We start from the raw sequence: 25398 nt of genomic DNA on the forward strand, positions 1-25398 counted from the left end.
GATGCATTAACATGGCCAAGAAAAGACTTCTAAGAGAAGGGACTGCTCTATGGGTTTATAGAAAGGATATGCAAGGATTCAGAATATGGTTGGTTTACCTAAGCTGTGTAGGGGACAAAGACAGAGCATCTGGGAGCCTTTAGCTACTCAGCCTCCTTGGAAAAGTCTGCTCTGTCACAGGAAAAGCTTAGTGAGGCTCCTCCATGGCCTGGTCGGTGTTGCAAGGAAACAGTGTGTTCCTGTGGTGGCTGCCACCTGGGATGTCCATGTCTGTGAAGTCTCATTTATCTCATACTGTCAATCATCCAACCATGGGAAATTAATCATTTCCCATGCATAATTACTCAGGATTATAACATCCCTCCCTTTGTCTTTTTTTTTTAAGATTTTATTGGGGAAGGGGAACAGGACTTTATTGGGGAACAGTGTGCACTTTCAGGACTTTTCTCCAAGTCAAGTTGTTGTCCTTTCAATCTTAGTTGTGGAGGGTTCTGTTCAGCTTCAAGTTGTTGTTCTTTCAGTCTTAGTTGTGGAGGGTGCAGCTCAGCTCCAGGTCCAGTTGCCGTTGCTAGTTGCAGGGGGCACAGCCCACCATCCCTTGCGGGAGTCGAACCGGCAACCTTGTGGTTGAGAGGACACGCTCCAACCAACTGAGCCATCCGGGAGCTCAGCGGCAGCTCAGCTCAAGGTGCCATGTTCAATTTTAGTTGCAGGGGGCGCTGCCCACCATCCCTTGCGGGAGTCGAGGAATTGAACTGGCAACCTTGTGGTTGAGAGCCCGCGCTCCAACCAACAACTGAGCCATCCGGGAGGCAGCTCAGCTCAAGGTGCCGTGTTCAATCTTAGTTGTAGGGGGCAGAGCCCACCATCCCTTGTGGAACTCGAGGAATTGAACTGGCAACCTTGTGGTTGAGAGCCCACTGGCCCATGTGGGAATCGAACCAGCAGCCTTCAGAGTTAGGAGCACGGAGCTCTAATCGCCTGAGCCACTGGGCCGGCCCCTTCCCTTTGTCTTGACTGCTGTTTTCAAAGTAAGCTTTGAGACATTAAGCACCAATTTATAAAAAAGAAAAAGTGTAGTTTCTTCTAAAATTACTCCAAGAAGCTTCTCCACATAGTCATTTGTTACCTTTGCCAAAAAATAGTAAAAACGTATTTGTTTGCTTATTCTTTCATCAAACATATTGAGCTGCTGTTGTGTAGCCAGGCTGTGTTATAGGGATGGATACAGAAGTAAAAGACAGAGGAGGTCATGATCCAGTGTGGGAGATAGCAAATATAGTAGAGTTTGAGAAATATTCTGATGAAAGAGAGTAGATTCTGCAGAGAGCAGGGGAGTTCAGCTGAGATTGCTGGGAAGGCTGCTTAGAAGAGTTGATCTCGGAGCTGGTTTTGAGGAGTAAGCAGGAGGTAGGTAAAGATGGGAGGGGAGGGTATGCAGAGTGAGCCACTCACATTAATTTAACCAGTAATCATTGAGCATCTAGTATGTACCAGTCACTGTTCCAAGCACTGGAGATGCAGTACCTGCCTTCATGAAGCTTATATTCTGGTTGAGGGGTGGGGTCAGGGAGACAGCCAATAAACATTTAATCCATAACTAATATGATTTTAGATAGAAGTACTTTGGAGAAAATAAAATACGACACAGGATAAAGAATAACTAGGTGGAGTGGCAGGGGATGGGGCTGGCACTTTAGTTAGAAATAAGAAGAAAGGTTTCCTGAGACGACTTCAACAATGAAAAGAAGGCCTGTAGGAAGAGTATCCTTGGCACATAAGCAGCAGTGGCATGTTTGGAGAGAGAGGAGTGGGAGAAAGGCAGTGGGTAGGAATAGAGTGGATGGGGTGGGGGAGGATAGGAGAGAGGAAAGGGACCAGGGGATGAGGTAAAAAACAGGGGTCTGCTTAGGACAGACCATGTGGACCACAGCCAGACTTAAGATTTTATTCTAATGTCAATGGGAAACTTTGGAAACTTTAATCAGAAGAGTAATAAGATCTGATTCATGCTTTATGAAGACCACTCTGGTTGCCACATGGAGAGATAGAATGTTGGGGACAAGAATGGAAGTAGATGAGCTGGAAGGCCACACTGGCATCCAGGCCAGATGTGACGGTGGCTTGGATCAGAATTTGAACAGTGGAGGAGGAGACAAATGGGCTAGGCTCAGGACTCATATGAGGCCAGTGCAAGCAAGACTTGATGACTAATCAGTATAGGGAGTAAATAAAGGAATCAGAGATGACCCCTGGGGTTTTGGCGACAGTACAGAGACGGGCCAATGCAGATATTAGGCACCAGTGAGCAGTAAATTTAGCGTACTAAATAAGTTATTAACTTTGGTGTCAGAAAACCTATTTTAATCTCGACTTTGCCACTTCCCAGCTGTGACCTTGGACAAGGGATTTACCCTCTCTGGGTGCGGAGTACCTCAGGGTGACTATGTCCTCTCAGGATTGCTGTAGGGGTTCAATAAGCTAATATATGCCCGCTTTCATGGTACCTGGAATGCATTAGTATCTAATTAATGGTAGTTCTTATAATTACAGGTTTAAAACTGCCTATGTTTTGTCTTCACAAAAGGCTTGTACGTTAACATACAAATATGCACATGTTATATCCAGGTTTTCCAAAAGCTTTGCATGTATAAAGGTTTCAGTTAGAGTTTAATGGAGAAATCAGCTCTCTAGGACTGCTCGTCATTTATTATGAACATTCTTTCTGTTTGTATAAGTGAATATTCCCCCTCACTCTTCCCTTCTCCTCTTGCCCACATTTATTTCTTTGGTTGGTAATGATTGACCTTATCTGGAATGAAAATGCTTGTTGAGCATTGAACACTCATAGGCAAGTTCCTTTCATCGGCGGGGGATGGGAGACCTGTGCTGAGAACATCTTAGCAGTCCTGATTCTAAAGCTAATTCTCAAAGAAGAAACAGTCACTTTTTCTTTTCATGGTTAAGAAACAGCTTATAAGGGCAGTACACAGAGGAGGGAGGAGAGGATTAAGTGATAAAGCAGAGTGGAGGAGGCTGTTACTGGGCTCTGAAAATGTTGCTCTCCAGACAACTGAACTCAACATAGGCCGAGGGCCTATGGCGTGTGCGTTGTGTGAAGGAGCGGGTGCAAAGTTGACAAGTTAGACTCTAGACCTCAGAAGAGTTTGTGAGGGCAGAACCCAACATGTAAAGGGCAAAACACAAGGGAGACTGACAGGAGGGCTCAGACAGCAGGACAGCAAAAGCTATGGAAAGACAGACAAGAGGGCAATTCATTGCAACCTGGTGATCTTAGCTTTCTAAAGGAGGTAGCACTTGAGCTGGACAGCGGCAGTTTGTCTGTGGGTCTGGACTGAGCACAGGCATGAGCTGTTCTTCTCTAGTGCTTAGCACAGTACCTGACACACGCTGGGCTTCAAAATACACTGAATTACTGTGGGAGACTTGGTACAGAGCTGCAAGTAGTCAGAGGACCTGGGCTAGGATGGGAAGGGAGACACTTTGTTTGTAACTCTGTATTTTGACTTCACGTTCTCATTTTTTAAATTATGGTAGAACTTACATAACATAAAAATTGTGATTTTCACCATTTTAAAGGGTACAATTCAGTAGCATTAACAACATTTACAATGCTGTGTGACCATCACCACTGTTTCCAAAACGTTTTCATCACCGCAAATTAAAACTCTATAACCCTTAAGCAATAACTCCCCATTCTCTCCTCCCTTCAGTTCCTGGTGGACTCAAATCCACTTTCAGTCTTTATGAATTTGCCTACTCTAGATATTTCATATAAATGATATGATTATTGTATTTATCTTTTTCACTTCTTCCTCTTTCATTTGGGACATGGAAATATGCACAAAAAGTGCTCAGACCTCTTCTGAATTAGGCTGGCTTCAGGCTTTATCCAAATCACGCTGGGTTGTGCTATCTAGTGACTGATTTCACACAGTGAAATCTCTTATGAGAAGTTCAGAGCCACTTCTTCTAGCAGAGTTATAGGTGTGCACGTCTTCCTCTCCTAGACTGTAAGCTTTTGGCAGGCAGATGCTTCACATTCATGGGTCAGGACAAGTCCACGCACTCAGCCATGTTTGCTGAAATGATACTTAAGTCAACACAGGAAACGAGAGAGGGAGAAACAGCTCCACTTTTCTCCAAAGAAGGTTTAATGGCAGGGACCCAGAGGGACTGGTGCTCAGACTGAAGGTATTTAATAGTCCTGGGTGATAAAGCGCACAGGGAAATATGTGGAGCTCAGAGTGACAGTAAACTCATCTAAGCAATGAGATAAAAAGGCAATAAGAAAAGGCCTCAGTGATTGACAGGAGGGGTCAGCGAGGACCAGTGTTAATGAGGGGACTAATTAGAAACAGCTTCCTTTTCATGAGGTCTGCTATTGGCTGGAGCTTCCACACAGCGTTTCTTTTCATTGCAGCAACTTTGTATTTATCCTCTTTTAAGTGATCAGGTTGAGTCTCAGAATGAGTTGCCCTCTTTAACTCACAGACCCAGGAAGTGGCTGAGTTGGGATTAGACTCAAGGTACGTCCAGTTCCAAAACTCAGTTTTCTTTTTTGTCCATTATGGGAAAAGCTGTCCCTCTCATTTAGAGCATGGAGTGGGGGCAGAGATAGATCAAATGACAGCCCAAGAATGGAAATAATAAAGCAGCATAGACACATTTCCTGAAAAAATTGGTCTAAGGTGCCCCAGAGGGGCCAAAGAAATATTGGATTCCATGGTGAAGGGTATTAGGAAAACTAAAACAAAAAAGAAAATACCATTCTGCCCACAGCGAAGCTTGAAGAGGAATGATTATGAGCGCAGTGCTGGTGTAACCACTGGAGGGGTGAGGACTTGTAACAGCGCCCACCCCTGTATGCGCCTTGTCATTTTGTAGTGCAGAGGCGACAAGGCTGATTAAAAATAGTTCTGAAGCTTGTAGTGTATCAGCTACTTTTTTTCCTTTTAGGTCATCCAGGCTAACACAATAGCAAAAGAAAACTCGTCAATTTGTTTTAAAATGTACAGCAGGCTTTCACCCTGGGATTTTTTTTAAAAAAAAACAAAACAAAAAACAAAAAACAGAGCTGTCTGTACTTAGAGGCTATTAGTAGCTATAGAGTAACGTCCGCTAGGGTTGTTTTTTTCAGAGAATCAAATTTCTTATTGTGCTATCAGCCTCTTGCCACATCATTTTTAAAGGCGAGCTACAAAATGTTTCTATCCACTGTGGCAGCAGGAGGAAAACTGTATTAGAGGAAAAGTAATACAGTTTAAAAGAGTCTTGTAAACCCAAATCTGTTTAGAGCACTTAATTCTGGGCTTTACAAGGCAACCACGTCTTTCTTTGCAAATAAACACAGAGCTTTGCAATTCATACGCCAGGCAGAAGGAGCCTTCACTAGTGGTTGGGCAGCGCTAGCTTCATGCACCGGGGAGAATTGGGGGAGGGATAGGTGGTAATAAAGTCCTCTTCCCTCCTGCTGCGACCCTCTAAGGTGCAGAACCGAGAACTGAGAACACGGGCGAGATCAGTCTGATAAGGATATTTCATTTGCTGCTCACTGTGTGAGGCTGGAGTCTCCATGGAAGCTAAGTGTGCCTGAGCCTAAGTATGCCTTAGTGTCTCTTTCTTGCCTACTCCCTATCCTCCTTTCAAATTAGTTAACAGTTAGTCTGGTGGTTTCCAACTGATTAGTGATTTTGACTTGTTCTTTCCCTCACCACCAAAACAACCACAAAAAAATTCCCTAGGCATTATAAGAATAATACATATTCATCATAGAACCCTTGGAAAATGTAGAGAAGCATAGGGAAGGAGAAAACGATTAGTCATAGTCTCATCAGAAAAAGTAACCATATAGATTTTCTTTTTTTGGTGTGTGTGCATATTAAAAACTATAATTATGGTCATAGTGTATATACAAAATTGTATGTACTGATTTAAACGTCTCTTTTTGTGGATGTGAAAGTGATATATATGCTTTGCAGAAAACTTGAAGACTACGGAGTATAAATAAAAAAATTGCACAGTATTTCACCATCTAGAGATAAATGCTATTGCTCCATTTTATTGTATGCATTTTTAAAATGTAGTTGTTTCAAAGTGTAAAATATAGTAAATGCAGGGATATTTGTAACTGTTAGATGGAAGGTGATAAAGAAGAGGGATTGAAGACGGTATCTGCTATAGATTAGTTTTTTATTTAGCTTTTACCAATTTAAAAATCAGAACAGCTCTGAGACTTAGGTTATTTAATACGAGTTTTAGAGTTTCAGAGAATCATTGCTTGAGTTCTTTGGCAATGAAAATGATTATTATGTTGCTCTATGCAGGTATACTTTTATGGAAGAAGAAAGAAAAAATGGGTTAGTGATTCTCCCAGCATAGCATCTTAACCATGTAAATAGTTTATTTATTATTAGAGCAAATGCTGGAACAGAATAATACAGGTTATTTTAAGTGGTACTCAAAGATGGCAAAAGCTTTTTATCTGAACTCTGGGATGAAGAACAGACTCAAGAAACATGCTTTCCCATATTGGGAGGCTAAAGAAAGCAGCCAAAGGTAGCACTGCAGGGCCAACCCACATCCTGAGATGTGGAATCCATCTGGGAACATAAAATCCATCAGATATTCTTGTTTGAGGCCCAAACTGAGTCAGGGTAGACTGGAACATCATACCACCGCTGACACATTTTTGACCTCTTAGAAGTGATTCTTCTTTTGGTTTCTGGAACATATTGTTATGTGACTTCTTTTCCACAGAAGAATATGGGGTAACATATTTTACCTATACATTTGATAAAGAATTTAGTTGGGTATACAATTCTTGGCTAAAACTTTCACCCTCGAAATAGTTAACTGTAAAATAGTTTAAAAATTAGAAATAAAATATTAATGTTCATCATAAACCCACTGGATACGTTTACTATTTCTTTGCTCTTCATTACCTTTGGAAAATATACCCTAATGAGGTACTGTTAAGCGTTTTGTATTCAAAGAATTTTGAATACTGATTTTCTCTGTGTGCTTTACCAATTTTCTATGCAGTTGGGTTCATGCGTTTCTGATTGTGTATGATTTTTAAGACTTATTTTTAATTTAATTTAATTTTTAAATGTGTAGACTATTTGTATACTTCAAAAATCAAAATTATATACAGCAGTATGTTTAGAGAAGTTTTCATCCGTATTTCCTCTGCCCTATTATCACCACCCTTTGTAGACAATCATTAGCTAATTTTTCTCTTTCTTTAAAAAATAAGCACATTATCTGTGCATATACTCATTCCTCTGTCTTACGTAAAAGATGTCAAACTATATATTTTGTACTTTGATTTTTTTAACTTAGCAATATTTTCTAGAAGTCATACATATTAATTCATAGAGATATTGACTTAGCTATATGGCTACATGTTTTTCCAGTGTGTATTGAAGGCTACTCAACCAGTTCCCTACTGAGAGACATCCAGCTTTCCAGTCTTGCCACAATGCCACAGCCATAAGTGACCTTGTGCACAGGTTGTTTCATATTTGTGGAGGTTTGTCTTCTGGATCTTCATCATTGCATTTGTGTTCAGGTGGTCCCTGTTTAGGGGACAAACCCAGGGTTAGATTACTCAATTCAGCTTTATTTGCTTTATAGTCCAAGTCAATTCTTTTCAGATAGTGGTATTAGGTTGATATCAGTTTAGACCTCAGTATTTTTGTCTCTGGTTTTGGTTGTAAGTATGAAAAGTTCTCTCACACATAATACATTCTTGAAAATTTGAGGTAAATGTGGGAAAGTAAGACAATAGGCTTCTTTGATATAAAGGAGGTAGAAGTTCCCTTCCCAGAGAGCTGAAAAAGTGATAAGATCCCTAATTACACCCTAGTTTTGTAAACACAATCATTTATTATTTATTGCCAGCATTTGGTACCTGTTCTTTAATTGTGTTCTTTTCCTTCACAATTAATTGAACACACAACTGACCTGCTTAAGTTCAATGAGAATGTGATTAAGGTGAAAGATTCTCTGACTTCAGGCTACTTAATGATTTTCATCTTTGTCTCAATTGTATTAACTTTACATGACCCATACTTCTTATCATTTGTATCAGCACTTCCCTTTTTCTGTTTCCTACTCCTCATTTTTATAAAATAACAGGACAAAATATAATAAACATCCGAATAATTATACAAACATTTCTGGACTGAAACAGAACCACTCACTCTCAGGTAACATCACTGTGTAATAGCTTGAATTGATCATTCTTCAGCTGTTGAATGAAAGTCAGAATTTGGCATATGAAAAGAGATTTGGAGTGATAATACACAATATGTGAATATACAGATTGTTTGGAAGCCGAATGTGAAAGTTGAGGTGCTTCTATATTTGGTGAAAAGTTGGGGGAGGCTGTGTGGGCAGCTGCTAGGTCATTGCCATTTGAAGAACGTGCAGGCAGTTTTCAAATTATGACCTAAGGTGTACCCTAGTTGCATTATAAAGTTGGTTATTTGGCATAGAGTTCTAATTCTCCTCCTCACCTCTCTCTCTTAACCCTTTCCTTCCATCCCCACCTTTCCCCAGTTTTTATTTGAATCCTTAGAGGTCCCTGAGAAGAGGATTATTGATGGCAGGGTCATCTAAAAAAGACGTGTGAATTAGAGACGTTTTGCTTCTTGGGCTAGTCCTTGTCCTACTCACAGAATTTTTATAAGACGAGTGATTTTGCCTCTGCATCTTGGGTATTAGTCATTGTTTGTGAATAGCATTGAAAGGTCCAGAATCAACTCTGGATGGTACTTGAAGGAATAATTCTACTGGCTTCAGAAAGCTTAGAAGGGATGGCAGGAAACCCTTGCTGACTTTGTGGGGAAGTAATGTGTGGCCTAGAGTAAGGTGACAGGTGACTCAGGATGGATAGGAGAGCTTCAGGGGGTGCACAAAATGAAACCAAAAGCCAGGGTCAAGATCAGGGGCCTGTGACTGAAAAACATGAAATGACATCAAAAGGAAGGTTCTGGAACAGGCCAAAGACAAACCCTGGGGGTAAAGGTGGAACCAAAATGGAGGCTGAGGAAGAGAGGAAGACACCAAACCACCAGTTTAAAACAGGGCAAAGGAGCCAGAATAAACTGCAGTTAGGAGAATGTTCCAGAGGCTGCGGCTCAGAGACTGAGAGCCAGATGCTCAAGCCAGATGCCTGTTTGTGTCACCTTTTCCAAAGAACACTCATGTAAGGGAATGATTGGTTAAATAAAAAGCAACAAGGAGAGGAAAAGCAGACATGGGATGGGATGCATGCCTAGGGAATTAAAGTATTAGAATACCGACTATGATGAATGATTTACAAGACTTGTTTTCAATCTGTTCTGTAGAGCTACTTTGTGCTCAAGGCCAATGGGAGTGAGCCTTCAGGGTCCTAGGTTAGTGAGAGGAGGAGGGGAGAGATGACCTGTCCTGGGAGGCTACTGCTCCCCACCCCGCTTTGAACTAATGTACATATTGGGGGGCTGCATAAGATTTCATTTGAAAGAATGTTTCTACTGTGTGTTGGTTTCCAGTGGCTGCTGTAATAAATTGCCACAAACTTGGTGACTTAAGAACAACAGAAATTTATTTTCTTGTGGTTCTGGAGGCCAGAAGTCTGAAACCAAGGTGTCAGCAGGACCATACTCTCTCTGGAGGCTCTAGCAGAGAATCCATTTCTTGTGTCCTCTAGTTTCTGGTGGCACTTCTTGGCTTGTGGCTGCATCTTTCTCTGCTCCATCTTCATATCACCTTCTCTTCTGTAGATGTGTGTCTAATCTCCCTCTGCCTCTGTATTATAAAGACAGTTGTGATGGTATTTAGGGTTAGCAGGGATAATCCAGGATAATCTCTGAATCTCAAAATCTTTGAATTAATAAAAAGTAGGTTTGTTATATTAAATTAATTAACTTAATTATAGCTGAAAAGACCCCTTTTCCAAATAAGGTCTTATTCACAGGTTCTAGGGATTAGAATATGTACACATCTTTTTGGAGACCACCATTCAGCTCACTACATGCTACTAAAAATGCTTGAACGTTTGTTGTCTTAAATGACAAACATGAAAAATTGGTTTAAACACAAAAGAAAATGGGCAGAGCCTCAACCTTTGGGGTGGGAGGCAGAGAAAGACAATTTTGCTGCAATTTGATGTTTAAATATTAGGTAGATAAAACAGATGGGAAGGTGATTTAAGTAGCACTAAAGGGGTAGCATGCATATTCATTCAGGGACTGGATGTAAGGCGGGTTCCCTTGGGGGCCATTGGCTTTCTTAGGGCTCCACCAGTAAAGGGTTAGTTAGCTCACTCACTCTCACTTAGTCTTCTTTCTTTCTTTCTTTTTTTAAACTTATTAAAAACTGTTTATTTTCCGTCAACCTTATTTCCATTTTGCATAGGAGTTTGTGGAAGAACAGCTTAGGGTCACTCAGTGCTTGGTCCTCCCCATTCCGTGGCCTGAGCAGTGGCAGCCACAGACCAAGCTTCAGTAGATGGCCAAGCACTCCCGTCTTCCGTAGGAAACTGCTGAGAGGGCACAGAGGGCACCTGCATGCCTTCAGACTCGTCTGTGACCGCAGGTTGAGCAGCCGTGAACTCAGGAGCTGGAGCAATCCAATCACCCTGAAATTCCCCCTTGGTCGCAGCCTTTCAGCAGCAGCCTGCTCTTCCTTTTCAATCTCCTCAGGGTCTCTGTGGAAGTAGAGGTCAGGCATGACCTCCCACAGGTGCTCACGGGTGATGGTGCCACGTATGCGCAGAACTTCCCAGACCAGCATCCACTACCTCAGACACACAGAGAGAGCTGTCTTGTTGCTGCAAGGGGTGGCGGTGTTCCCATAGCACAGAGGAGAGTCTGTGTTACACAGAGCAATGGTCAGCAGGTTAACATAAGACACCTCTGTGAGAGGCTGGTGGCCAGCCCTGGGATTGGTAACCACCAGAAGTCTCGGCTTTCGGAGGCTGCCAGGATCTGGTTAGTGAAGGTCCCAGGAGTGAAGCGACCAGCAATAGGAGTGGCTCCGGTGGCAGCAGCAAACTTCAGCACAGCTTGCTGGCTGGTATTCCTGGACAATATGACTCTGACATCAGCTGGGTATTCAATGGCAACAATGGCATGAGTTGCCAGCAGAAGCTTCTCCCAGGTTCTCTTCAGATTTATGATGTAGATGCCATCACTTTTCTATTCGTAGATGTACTATTCCATTTGGAAGTCAAGGCTGGTGCCACCTAAGTGGGTTCCTGCGGCAAGGAATTTGAGGACATCCTCCTCTTTCATTTGTAGGACATCAAGGGCTCCCAGACATTGTGAAAGATTTCCTTTACGTTATTTGGGAACCGGGAACAATGCCGTAGGGATCCCTCTCTGAAAAGTGCGGAAAGGGGCTCAGTCTTTTTTCTTGATCAACACTGAGCACTGATAATTTTGAAGAATGATCAGTGGCGCTCACCTGCATGTGGGGTGGTTCTTTAATAAAAGCTAGGCTTTATGAAAAGAGTAAAGGGAGTAGTCAAGAATGACCCTATCCCTAAGTACGCGTGACTAGAGCATTACTGTAAGCATAGCATACATATCAAAGATGTAGGTGATATCTATGTGATGTATGGGATTCTGATCTTATTCCCCATTTCCTTCTTGGTAAGGAATAAGTGAGAAACTTTGGGCATGTCTAAGGGAATGGTCTTTGTTTTGTCCCATTTTCTCTGTTGTACTGGTTTTCCTTTTGTAGTTAGTTAAGTATTTTATAGGGAGATACAAGTATATTGAGACCATATAAATATCCCATTCCTCATCGAACTTTCCTTTCTAGATTTAACATTCATGGACGATTTTTGTCTCAGATTTTGCTATGATGTTTTAAAATGAAGTTTTACTAATTTTACCGTTCCATCTATATTTCTTAGTTAGCATTATGTTAAAAGGAACTGCTTTCCCTTTTTCATGTTTAATTTCTTTGTTTATTATCTGTATATACTCATGGATTTTTATTTTATTTGATGGGTTATAGTCCATTAATGTTTGTATTTATTTTAATGTTCAGTTGTCCCAAATTTAGCCAGTGAGAACCCCTTCAAGCTCCTTCTTGTGTCCTTTTAACATGTTCTCATCATTCTATGAGCACTTCCTCAATTTTTTTGTACGAGATGCGTCATAATTGTCTTGTACCTTCCCTGCCTCATCTCTGGAATCATCCTTTCCTCTAAGAAGCCTGGTTCCTTTTAGTAAGCAGCGGTAATTGCAAGCATGTTCTGGAGCTGATTTTTTTTTTCCCCACTGCATGGCTACTATCTAAGAATTTAAAAATCTGTCATAGGTGGTATCTTAGACAGATGGAATTCAGGCTACTATCACAAAAACCATAGATTGGGTAGCTTATAAACAGAAAGAATTTATTTCTCACAGTTCTGGAGGCTGGAAGTCCAAAATTAGGGTGCCACATGGTTGTGTTCTGGTGAAGCTTTCTTCCAGGTTGCAGATAACTTCTACTTGTGCCCTATATGGTGGAAGGAGCTAGGGAGGTCTGTGGGGTCTCTTTTATAAGAACACTAATCCCATTTATGAGGGTTCCACTCTCATGACCTAGTCACCTCCCAGAAGTCCCACATTCTAATACCATCACCTTGGGAATTAGGATTTCAACATATGCATAATGGGGGGGGGGTGTACAAATATTCAGACCATAGCAGGTGGTCTGAGTGTGTCCCCCAGAAGCAGAACTTGAACCAAGAATTCAAGGGCAAGCTATTGATTTGGAAGGGCAGTGTTAGGTGAGAGTAAGGGAGAAAGAAAGGGTGACATCAGACTGGCTACCCCAGTAAGTCACCATGGAAAATGGTGCAAAACACATGCCTCAAAACTACCCTGGCCAAGGAGTGAGAAAGCTGGAGTGTTTATGCCCCACACCTGTCGGATGTTGGTCCAGGGCTGCTGGGTGGGGGTGGGGTAGTGGGGTAGGCATTTGTTCCCAGGACCTTCTAGCCTAGAAAGATGGCTGAAGTCAGGTTGGCTCGCACAGACATAGTGAGGAGGTTGGTGGGTTTGGACACCAACAAAGTCAGCTACTACAAGGCACTGGTACCACCAGGAAAGGGGAGTGGAGCTCACAGGAAGAAAGAGAGAAAAGCTTTGGGCTTTCTGAAGGAGGGTACTCTGAGAGTCCTGGAGATTTTGACTCCGGTGGATGGAGCATTTTAGATAGGGGTCCTCAGGGCTTTCCGCAGAAGACCATCCTGGCTTTGACTGATACACCTCTCATTGTTCTCGCCTCAGAAACGCCCCAGGCATGGCCTCATCCACTCTTGAGACATTATTCTCTACCTGTTTGTACAGCTGGGCAAGTGACTTTGAAGAGGGTGGTGTTGGGAGTGTGGTGTGTGAGAGCAGGAGGAGTTATAATTTGGGCTGGAAAAATAGGAGGACGGGGGAACAGGACCTGTCTGACTTCTTACTTCACCTCACATGCAACACCTCAGCAATATTTATATCCCAAATCTGGCCGCCTCTTACTACAACCATCGCTCCACTCCAGTCCTGGCGGCCAACATCTCCCTTGTGGATCATTCCGATGGCCCCATAAGTATTCCGTTACCTCCACCCTGGGGTGGAGTGTGGACATGTTACTGTGCTGCTCAGACTCTTGCAGTGCCTTTCTGTTACCCCAAGGAGGAAACCCAGAGTCCTTCCCATGGCCAACAAGCATGGCGTCTGGTCTGCAGCTGCCTCTGCGGTCTCCTCCCTTAGCACTCTTTGCCTCTTTTTTTCTGCTTCATGATGCTGGGATACACCAGCTTATTTTCTCCATTGGCCTTTGTGTTGCATTTCCCACTGCTTGGAATACTTTCTCGCCAGAGTCATATGGCTCCCTCTTTGCTCCCCTCCCTCTTCTCAGGACTTGGCTCCAATATCACCTCCCCATCCACCCATCACTCTATCTCTCGATTCCACTTTACTTCAAAGCCCTATGGAAATAATGAAGACCAGCCTAGTGAGAACAAGAAAAGGCTTCTTTTCAGAGTTTGCTGTAGTGAGGGAGTCAGCCACCATCACTTGCATTTAGCAGAGACCCAAAGATAGGCAGAGGAGTAGGAAAGCTTTAGAATGGGATAAAGGGAAGGCTTCAGCTGTGCTCTGACTGGAGGCTGTAGTCCTAGGGAAGCTGGAGGCAGGCTAACTAGAAGCGGGTATCCTGTATTAGTTTGGGGTGCTTATTTGGCTTGCTCTGGTTGGTCCTAAGTTAGAAACAGAGACACAAGGTAGAGAAACTGCCAGTTATTAATCAAGTCCTGGACATTTGGGGCTATTTAGTATAGGAGTTATTGTTTGGCTTCCTGGACTGTCACTAGAGAGAGTTAGCGGTCTGACTTCTTTCGAGTGTGACTTACAGCAGACTGGCTTCCTGGGTTGTTTCCTGGGCAGGTTGCTGTAGGCCAGAATTCTGTTTTAATCTACAGTCTGGCCATTGTCCATTTGTATATTCAGCCTGCTAACACTTACCGTTTACCAGATGGGATGCATATTTATTTTTCAAGTTTTTGACTGTCTTGCGAGAGAAGAGAAGGAGAGCTTGGTGGGGGCAGGGATCTAGTCTTATTACTGTTCCAATTCCAGCTCTTCAAACTGTCTGAGGCACATGGTGGGTACATAGTAAATGTGTTTTGAAAGAGAGAATGGTGATGCCTGATCCTCCATGTAAATTTCTAGAAATAGAATTTTTTGAGTAAAGCTTATGCTTTACTTGTTTTTCTTGCTTTATGAGCTGATTACCTTTTGGCATTTTGGACCAGGCCAACCACCACCTGGAGAAACTTGGAGAAAAGACCCATTTGGAGAACTCTGGGTTGGGATTCAGGGGAACAAACTCAAATGTCTGTAGGAGCTTGGCAGGTAAAAGAATGAACCAGCCTGGTGGGGTGGGAATGACAGAGAACAAAGAGTCTTTGTCCTGTGGAAAAATGGCCACCTCCCCTTAGCACTTACCAATTTTTAACATGTCATGAAATAGTGCCATTTGTGACAACATGGTTGGATCTTGAGATTATTATGCTAAGCGAAATAAGTCAGACAGAAAAAGTTGAGAACCGTATGATTTCTCTGATATGTGGGATATAAAACTGAAAGCATCAAAGGAACAAGACAAGCAAATAAAGAAATAAAAACTCATAGACACAGACAATAGTTTAGTGGTTACCAGAGGGTAAGGGAGGGTGGGGATAGAAGAGAGTAAATGAGGTCAAACATATAGTGATGGGAAGAGAACTGACTCTGGGTGGTGAACACACAATGTGATATATAGATGATGTATGACAGAATTTTACACTTGAAACCTATGTAACTTTACTATTGTTACCCCAATAAACTTCAATAATAATAATAATAATAATAATAATAATAAAAGAATGCATGCAGGTCTTCTATTTGTAGAAGCATATGACTTTTCAAAAGAAGCTGGCATTCAGGAGTTTTATGTAAATACTTCCAATATTTAAATGTTAGCCACTAATAAAATACTATGTATGGGGGGAAAACAAACAGTTTTTGTAGACCTCATTTAATTCGCAGGTGGCCAGGCTTGGCCTTTGGTCTAGGTTGTCTCCTCAGATCCTCTCTGGAAGTCTCCCTTTCTCTGCTTTCCCTGACCTTCCCAAGATCAAGACCGATCGTATACGGAGAATAAAGCTTGTGTGGGCCCCCAGACTCTAGCCATTAGACATTACAAACTGGGTCTCGGCATACCAGTTGCCTTCCAAATGATTTTCTTCACTAGGAATCATCTGTAGGTCTGAGGAGGGTGATTACATGAGGCCATGTTGGCATCGAGCTGATTGTAACTGCAGCCGCAGGAGCCGTCTCCCTGATTAGAACTGAGATTCGGAAGCCACATGAATTAATAATGAGGTGATGGAGATAAAGAGTGACTCTGACAGCTCTTGCTTATGTTAAAAGAAGTTTAGGTGCTTTCCCTAACAATAACAACAAATCATTTCTCAAAACTTTAAATCACTGATTGGTACCTGGAGTAATTAAGTTCATTTTCCCAGAATAGGACCCTTTAGGAAAATCCATTTCCTAAACACCATTTGTTATAATTTGCATAGGATTAAAAGGTGAGGATTCTGGGCATTGCAGATTATAAAATGGGACAGGAAAGAGAACACAAAAGAGTTATTGGATGTTATATTCATAGCCAGCACTTAAAAGCCAAACAAAAATTATATTCAAAATGGACTTTCCCCCCTCCAATTCCGGGGAAACACCAAAGTACAAACCACCTAGACTGATATTGTTTAAGAAATTATTATCCTTGATTAAATCAAAACACAACAAAAAAAGCTATCCAGTTTCTTCAGAAATGGGAAATAAACTATGGTTGGGTAAAGTTAGTATTTTGGCAAACTTTGTGGTGGTAGCAAATCCCATAATATTTGAAACTGCTTAAAATTTTATTCCCCCCCAGCCCTGATTGAGCTAATTAGAAGCCAAGGGGAATTATGTGGGTAATGATGGGAACAGGGGAAGTATAAATATGCAGCGCAATTAGTGCCTGCTCTTTTTCTGTGTGATGCAATCTGGGAGCTCATGGGCGTGCAAAAGACTTGGAACAATAGGAACCACTGATACTCAAGCTGCTAGGGGAGGCCATAATTATGACACAATATCTCTCCAGCCTCTTGCATGCACAATGGTAGAATGGAATATGAGTAAATAAAAACCTGCAATTTTCTCCATGTATAATTCTTTATATCAATAGCATATTTCCTGGTCTTTCTCTCTCTCTCTCTCTCTCTCTCTCTCTCTCTCTCTCTCTCTCTCTCTCTCTCTCTCTCTCTCTCTCTCTCTCTCTTTCCCCCCAAGAAATAAATGTCCAAGAAGATAGACATTTATTTACTTGAACATTTTAGATACTATTAAAGAACTCCATCTCCATGGGAATAAATTTGGTTTGCAATCCATCAGTTAAATGAAAGGTTTTTTGATGTTATTATAAGTTGAAGAAAGCCATCCCACAATGCCCTCCGCCTATCGTATGCAGATTTCCTTGACTTTGCTTGCTATTTCTTTGTAAATTCATATCAGAAAATAACTTATATTTTGTCATTTACTTCTTATATATGTTAAGATTGTACCCAGGCTGGGCTGAGTACTCACGGAGTACTCAGATTGTACTCCCTGGGTTTGTGACCTGTGAAGTCTCACTGTTATAGTTGCAATTAAAGTTAGCATTATCCAATATAAAGATGAACAAGATTCTTGCTAATAATTTCCATATTTAATATATCTTTAGTTTTAGATGACATTTAATTTTAACGACTTTACATAGCAAATACAAGACACCTGGACAAGTGGAGAGACCACAGAACAAAGGAAGATGCTTTATATTTGAGGACCTTTAACATCACTTTTTTGCCTGCTTTTTGAACAGGGGGCCCAGAATTTGCATTTTGCCTCAGGTCCCATACATGATGTAGCTGGCTCTGTATCCAGGCACAGATAAATGGAATTCAGATTCATTTGCTCACTGAGCCATCATTTACTGACCATCTACTCAGTACACCAGGTGCAGGACAGACAGAAAAATGAAGGAACTGGTCTCGGCTTTGTAGGCCTTAGCACCTGGTTTTGGAAGACGTATCTGCGGGCAAGTTTGGTAGATACTAGTTCTAAGGCGCCTGGAGGCCCAAATTTGGGAGCAGGAGTGCATGCAGTTCCAGTTATGCCTGATGATGGGACATCAGGAAAGAATTTGTAGGAGTGTTACTTCAGATTGAATCTGAATGCTCAAATTTGTAAGACAGTTTAGAGACATTCGCTTTGTTAAAATGAAGCCAAATACAGTAGTACCTCTGTTTTCGAATGTCTCCATTGACGAACATTTCGGTTTACGAACACCGTAAATATTATGGATCTATGGTATCATTAGATAGTAAAATTCATGCTAAATTTGCAGTTTTAGGGGTTGATTTTAAAGATCTAGAATGGATTAATCCTTTTGCGTTACTTTCTATGGGGAAACCGTGCCTCGGTTTTTGAACATTTCAGAACTCGAACGGATTTCTGGAACGGATTACGTTAGAAAACCGAGGTACCACTGTAATTAGAACAGCTTCACAGCAATTGGAGGCTTTCTAAACTGTTACTCCAACTTCGTGAGGGATGCTGAGCAGTTAGCCTTATTCGCATTTGAGATGACAACTGTATTCTGCTAGGATGTGTCAAAAGTAGTACTGCCATGCCACCCAAGTCATCTGATTTTAAATTCTTTCTGTTCCACTGTGTCCCAACTTTTTACTCCACCACAATCCCTCAATCCCAAATTCGACAACTGCTGTTACTTTGCTGTTACTCATAGTAAGAAATTAGGAAGTGATTTGCTGAAGACTTTTGTTTGTTTGTTTGTTTGTTTGTTTGGCTTCATAGTAAACTTATGTAAGGATTCTTTTAAAGAGAAAATTCTTCTAGTGCACTTAAGGTACAAAAACCATCTTCTCCATAACCACTACCGCCCTGAGTGAGGAAGGCCTGTATTTTGGAGCCAGCTTTCTGGTGTGGAAGTAGCACAAACAGGTTTGCAGTCAGGCCTGGGTGGAATCTGAGTCTGTCTTTGAAGAGCCATATGCCTCTGGAACTGTACCGAGCCTCCTTGAGCCTCAATTTCCTCATCTGTGAAATGGGGTTAGAAATGATTGCATCGAAGTGATATGGGGTGGGGTTAATGAAGTGAGGTCATAGAGTACCGAATAGATGCTGGGTCCTTAGTGAAAGTTGTTTCCTTTTCTTGAAACACAAAACATATTTTCATATCTTCTCACCTCTTTTTAAGGCTTTCACTGCTTATTTTATACCAATGGCCTATTTTATCTGTTTGATACTTGAGAAATTTCTCTGACTTCTAACTTTCTATTAATATATTGATAGAGAGAAAAATAAGACTTCAATTTCAGTATTTTATTTTTGTGTTCACTTTCTATTCCCATGGTGAAACCTCAGGGTACTAAGAATTTTGAGGGAGGTATCAGAATCATAGAGTTGAGTAGATTTATGATAGGCACTTTGGAGATCATCACAATAGCTGACTAAGAAAGAAGGCTTTGTTCTGGGGCAGGCACTATTCTGAGTACTTTTCATGTATTACTTTGGTTAAATCTCACAAGGAGTCTTTGAGGAAAGTCTGTTATTGTTTTCACTTCATAGATAAGGAAACAGAAGCAAGGAGTTTGGCGACTTGTCCAATGTCACTTTGGCTGGCTCAAGACCCATTCTCTAACTGTTGTGTAAACTGCCTTAATTATGATGCATTCCAGATCCCCCCAAATTAATAGATGGCGGAGATCCACAAAGAATAATTGACTTTCTCATGGTCATTTAGCTGCGTAAATGTGGGGTCAGGCTTGGAACCCTAGGATCCTAACCCTGGGATCCTGACCCCTCCAGTCCAAGATTCTCTCCATCCCCCACAGAATTAGTGGTAGAACAAGCTCACAAGAAGCTCAAACTGGGAACCAGCTGAGCTAGATAATAATATTTCTATTCCTGTGTCTTTCATTAAAGATGCGTGATTTTTGTAATTCTTCCCTTTAACAGTCATTGCTATGTTTTGTTTTTCAGGAATCTGGGCAGGAGGAGATAAGCCAATACATCTACCTCTTGAGTCTACATTTAAAAATAATTATGGAGAACATGTGATGCTTCGGGAACTGTCAGGTGATGTGACATGTTCAAATCATACATTTTTACATTATTCAGTTCTAGTCTGGAGGAAATACCTATGTTTAGAGTAGAGAAAAGAGTGGGAAAAGAAAAGCCAAAAGTAGTTCACTTGTTTGTTCTATGGAAAATACCCAACCATTATTATATGAAGGTAGAAACAAATGAAATTTGGATCTATAGGTTAACCAAAATTTTTTATTGATTATACTTTCACTTTTCCAAAAAGAATTCTGTGTGTACAATGAGATTAGTCAATCAGTTTAGTAACCTATAGTGTAGCCTTGAAAATGAAAAGAAAGCTAAGGTGCCAGCTGTAAGGGATAGTGCTGTCGCTATAGTTGAACAAAACATTGTGTCTAAACTTCCTGGACACCATTCTTGTTCTTTAGAGTGGAAGGAACGTAACAGTGGTACTTAGGGGAGGCAGTTTATTTGAATGAAATTCAAGAGGCAGTTTCTCCCAAAGAGTGTGATTTAGGGAATATTCACCAGTAGCAAAACAGCCCCTGTATTAGTAACGGTTCTGCAGAGAAATAGGACAAGCAGGATAGCTATCTCTATCTTTATCTCTATCTCTCTATCTCTATGTCTGTCTCTATAGCTCAGTCTCTCTCATCTCTCTCTCCATCTCCATCTTATTTCTATCTCTTTCAAGAAATGTATGAGAGAGAGAGAGAGAGAGAGAGAGAGAGAGAGAGAGAATTTTTTCTTATTCAGCCTTTTTGTTCTATTCAGGCCTCCAACAGATTGGATGCGGTTCATCCACATTGGGGAAGATGGTCTGCTTTACTCAGTCTACTGATTCAAATGTTAATCTCATCCAGGGACACCCTCAGACACACCTAGAATAATGTTTAACCAAATATCTGGGTGCCTTGTGGCTGGTCACGTTGACACATAAAATTAACCATCACATCCCCCTCTTTTTCATACATAATCTTCTGCAGTTCTCTAATTCATGACACAGACAAGAATCAGGATTCTGTGCTAGTATAAATCTGTATTACAGGAAGAGTTCAAGTTTATAATTTACTTGTAATAAACAGTCAATGAGAGAAAATGAGACTGCTTTGGTGAACGCAAAAATATGCAGTAAGGGGTTACGGACGGCAGTTGCAATCTTTCATTAGCCTCAGGTCCCAGACTTCTGCATTGTGATTTGATTGCATAATACTGAGATGAATTCACAGATAAGTAGCTGTAAAATATAACTTTTTTTGGGAGCTTACCTTGATATAGCAGAATACATTTCTGTTAAACTCATTTGGAAGCTGGAAAGAGGAACAGTAGGAAATATTTGTTTCAGCATTAAATCAGTGATGATATCAGCTCATGTTTGACTTATAAGTTAAGGAAAAGCACTAAGGCCTTAGAACAAGTTGTAGAGAGCCTCCACATTATTTCTCTTTATGGTGCAGCTCTTATGGTGCCATCTGCAGCCGAAGAGAGAGCCTGGCTGGCCTGGCATTTCAGTGGTGGACCTGAGGGCTGTTGTCATCCTATTTTTCTCTTATGTGATTTTTTATCCACAGGTCCAGATTTGTAACAAGTGCAGTATAAAACTACACACTTTCTGATTAATAACCTAGTTATTACTATTATTAGCTGATATTAACTGAGGGTTGCGTACTACTACTTACATGTACTAGGTACCTTTTTGAGTGGTGGTCTCTCTCTCTCTCTCTCTCTCACACACACACACACACACACACACACACACACACAATTTATCATCTCACAGTTCTGGAGGCTAGAAGTCTGAGACCAAGGTGTTGTTAAGGTTGATGCCTTCTGAGAGATATAATCGATTCTGTTCCAGGCCTGTCTTCTTGGCTTATAGATGGTTGTCTTCTCCTTACGTCTTCACATCCATCGTCTTCTCTCTGTACAGATCTGTGTCCAGATTTCCTCTTCCTATAAGGATACTGGTCATATTGGATTAGGGCCCACCCTAACTGCTCTATTTTAACCTGGTTACCTCTGTAAAGATCCTGTCTACACATATGGTCACATTCTGAGGTACTGGGGGTTAGGACTTCAACATATGAATTTGTGGGGAACATAATTCAACCCATAATTATTTACATGTAGAAATATGTATGTGTGTGTGTGTGTGTGTGTGTGTGTGTGTGTGTGTGTGTGTATATATATATATGTAGTATGTGGACAAATATGTATGTAGTATATATCTGTTTGTATATATGGATATACATATGTATGTGTGTCTATAGTATACACACTCACACACACACTCACACACACTTATTTAACCTCAGATCAAGCCTATGAGGTGGCTACTATGATTATTACCCTTCCAATTATGAGGACCCCGAGGCACAAAATCCAGTGCCCCACAGCTGTCAAGTTCAGGAGCTGAGATTTGAACCTGGGACCCTGGCTCCTGAGACTGTGCCCAGTTGCACCCAACAGTGAATTTTCCTGGTAGCACAAGGTAATGCATTGATAGACTGCAAGCGGTTAACGTTAGGGAGTTATTTTCTCTTTTTTAAAAATGAGTTTACTGAATTGTGAAAAGATGTGGAAATAATGCCTGAAAGAAAACTGCAGCCAGCACTCATGAAGGAGTTTGGAAAACCTCATGTACTTGAGATGCTTCCTAAGGCGGTGAAGGCCTGCCCTGAGCTGTGGCCTGTGGGCATGTGGGCTGCGCCTCTGCTTCGTTTGCCTGGCCTGCCAGTGGCCTGCATGCCCAAGCTCAGCTGCCTCTCTTATGACCCACCCTAAATATTCCTAAAGATAAATAAAAGCCACAAAGCAGTGACTGCTGACCCAAAGTGTGAAGACCCCATGTGGGACGTGGTAGGTGAGGTCAAGGGGCGAGAGAAGCAGGCCTTCAGCTGGCCCAGGTATGGGATCATCCACAGAGACTTGCTCACACGCCTTCCTCTCTTCTCCTTCCTTCAGCGGGTGGCACCTACCTCAAAAAGCCATCAGTATGGTGTGGCAAGAAAGAACCAGCCACTAGGGATCTGACACTTTGGGCCGTAATCTGCTTCACAGTTGTCTTTCTGACCGAGGACAAACTATGTAACCTCACTGTTTTTCAGTTTCCTCAAGTGCCAAGCAGTACTCATTGACTAAATCGTGTTTCTGTTGACAGGTCTTTGTGGAGTGCCTCCCATGTGGTGGCCATTGCACGGCACATGCTCCCATGTGGTGGCCATTACACGGCACATGCCTCCCATGTGGTGGCCATTACAGGGCACATGCCTCCCATGTGGTGGCCATTGCACGGCACAGAAGTCTAAAACAAAGGGGTGATGAAGAGCATGGTCTCAGGAGCTAGCCCTCATGAGTTCTTAGCATAGCAGCTGACGAGTTGCCCCCTTGACAAGTGATTGAATCTCTTTCTTCCTCAGTTTCCTCATCTATAAAACAAGAATTATAATATTTATGGCCTCATGTGATTGTTATGAGGACTTACCAAGTCAATGTTCATAAAGATTTAGAGCCGAGATTGGCTCATTCATGCTGTGTTTATGAAATAATCAACCATTGCTGGCTTTAAAGAATTTATCCTGTCATGAGGTTGGAAAACCATGCTCATGAAATGAGGCATAATTGCTAAGCCAGCATCATACTGTTCTTGGAAAGGGTGTGAGTTGTGGATCTGGAAGAGACAGGGGCTGAGAAATTCAGAAGACAGAGGAAAAAGTCATTGGGTGCTCACTGTGTGCCAGGCGCTGAACTGAGGACTTTGCATGTATTTCCTCTTAACTGTGAAAATAATCCCATCTTCCCTATTGAGTAGCTGAAAACACTGGGGCTTTAAAGAGGTCAAGTCAGGCACTCAACATTGCAAGTGACAAAGCCAGGATTCCTTCAGGGCTGTGAGTCCTGGAGGAGGCCAGGTGGCCCAGATGGAGGCACCTGGACAACTGTGATGGGGACACAGTCCGGTGTTTTAAAAGGGTCCTGCAGCAGTTGCTTGTGCTGCTGCCTTTCCGAGACTTCCTTAGACTTGGGGCCCTCGACAAGTGCTTCTTTTGGATTTTGCTCATTACTGAGCAGTAATCCAGTGTCAATATTTGACAGAGTGATTTGATTATACTTCGTTCCTGAGGCTTTAAAATAAGAACATGTTTTTTAAAAACATTAATAAATAACTTTTTTATCTTTCTATGTTTTTAACCACGCAGGATGCTGATAAGAGTTTTCCTTGAAGAGCCAGAATGATGCTCTCTGTTCATGGGTTTCTAAATTAGTGATGTTTTTGTTAATTGGAATTTGTTCTTTTTTTTGACCTTCCCCTAGCGTAGAACGTAAAATCTGAGGTTAGTCCTCTCCCATTGATGGATGGCACCCACGGGCAATACAAGCATTTTTCACTAGTCCGCTTTGTTTTTCCAGAAGTGTCTGAGTGGCCATTGCCTAAGTCTAAGGCACCCAGGGTCAACTTCTATTTATATGACAGATTCCTCATGTTTGCCTATTTCACCTGAAAATCTAACCCAGCGGAAATGTTACAGGATGTTGACCTTTAAACACTATGGATAAAATTGTGCTTCTTTTCCATGCTTAACAACAAAAACAGTGACTGAAATTATAACAATAGCTGCTGCTCACTGAATGTTTGATACATTCCAGGCACCCTGTAAGGGGCCTTTTATGCTTAATCTCATTTAGTTCTCCCAGTAGCCCTTTGAGCTAGGTGGTTTGTATGTCTCTGTTTTACAGGTGAGACGACTGAGGCTTAAGGAAGGTAAAGACTGTGCACAGGGTCACATGGCTAGATGTTGGTGGAATTCCACCCAGTCCTTCTGCCTCTGGAGTCAAATTCCTCAATGCTCCCTAAATGCAGATCTAGCAGCGAGCAGTCTTTGTATCTGAAGCTTTGCCAGAGGATTTGGAAAGACTTCTTGAAAAACGAAGTGGGGAAAAGAGAAGGAAAAAATGTCTTTTATTTTTTGAGCTTCTGTCTTGTACACTAGATATTTTTTATACTGCACTTCATTGAATTCTCAGAGCAATGCTGTAAGATATGCATTCGTGCCATAATTTACAGAGATTGACACTTTTCTGTGGTCACAGGGTTTGTAAGAAGTAGAGCTGATATGGACTTAAGCCTGTCTCCTTCCAGAGGCATATTTTCCCCACTTTGCTAACCTCCCTTCCTTATCCAATTGCAAGTGTGTGCATGTGTGCTGTGTGGATATATTAAAAACTTTGAACTTGTTTGCAGCTCCAAACAGTTACTCCCTCTGCTCTGATTAAAAATCTGGATGGGGATGGGTTCAGACACTGGCTTCACCTGGAAAGCCTTCTAACCGGCTTTGAATATATCTGCTTGTGCAAATACAGACTATTTTTGTCTGTAAGACACAGAAATCCCACCTAAAGAAGTTTAAATGATGAGGAAATGTACTATTTCTTATAATAGAGGACTGGAGGGAGGGCAGGCTCCAGGCACAGTACTCTAATCATAGGGATCATAGAGCTGTTTTTCTGCAAGTCTCCATGCTCCCCCTGCTTACTCTTATCCGTGTATAGGCTCTGTCCTAAAAGGGGTCACCTTCAGTGTTTCAAGAGGACTGCCATTAACAGCCAGGACAAGTGACTTCTTCATTCTGTGTGAGTGAGAGAAATCTCTCCCTCAATTATGGACTAAATATTCCTTCTCTTCAGTCTGGTTGGGTCAGTTAGG

At 41.7% G+C, this 25398-nt stretch overlaps 1 pseudogene; it reads right to left on the reverse strand.

Moving 5' to 3' along the window:
• Positions 1–10453: 10453 nt before the first annotated feature.
• LOC109458690 (small ribosomal subunit protein uS2) overlaps positions 10454–25398 on the reverse strand; it is a 32094-nt pseudogene continuing 17149 nt past the window's right edge.

Source organism: Rhinolophus sinicus, linkage group LG01 (assembly GCF_036562045.2).
Source record: "Rhinolophus sinicus isolate RSC01 linkage group LG01, ASM3656204v1, whole genome shotgun sequence".
NCBI lineage: Eukaryota > Metazoa > Chordata > Mammalia > Chiroptera > Rhinolophidae > Rhinolophus > Rhinolophus sinicus.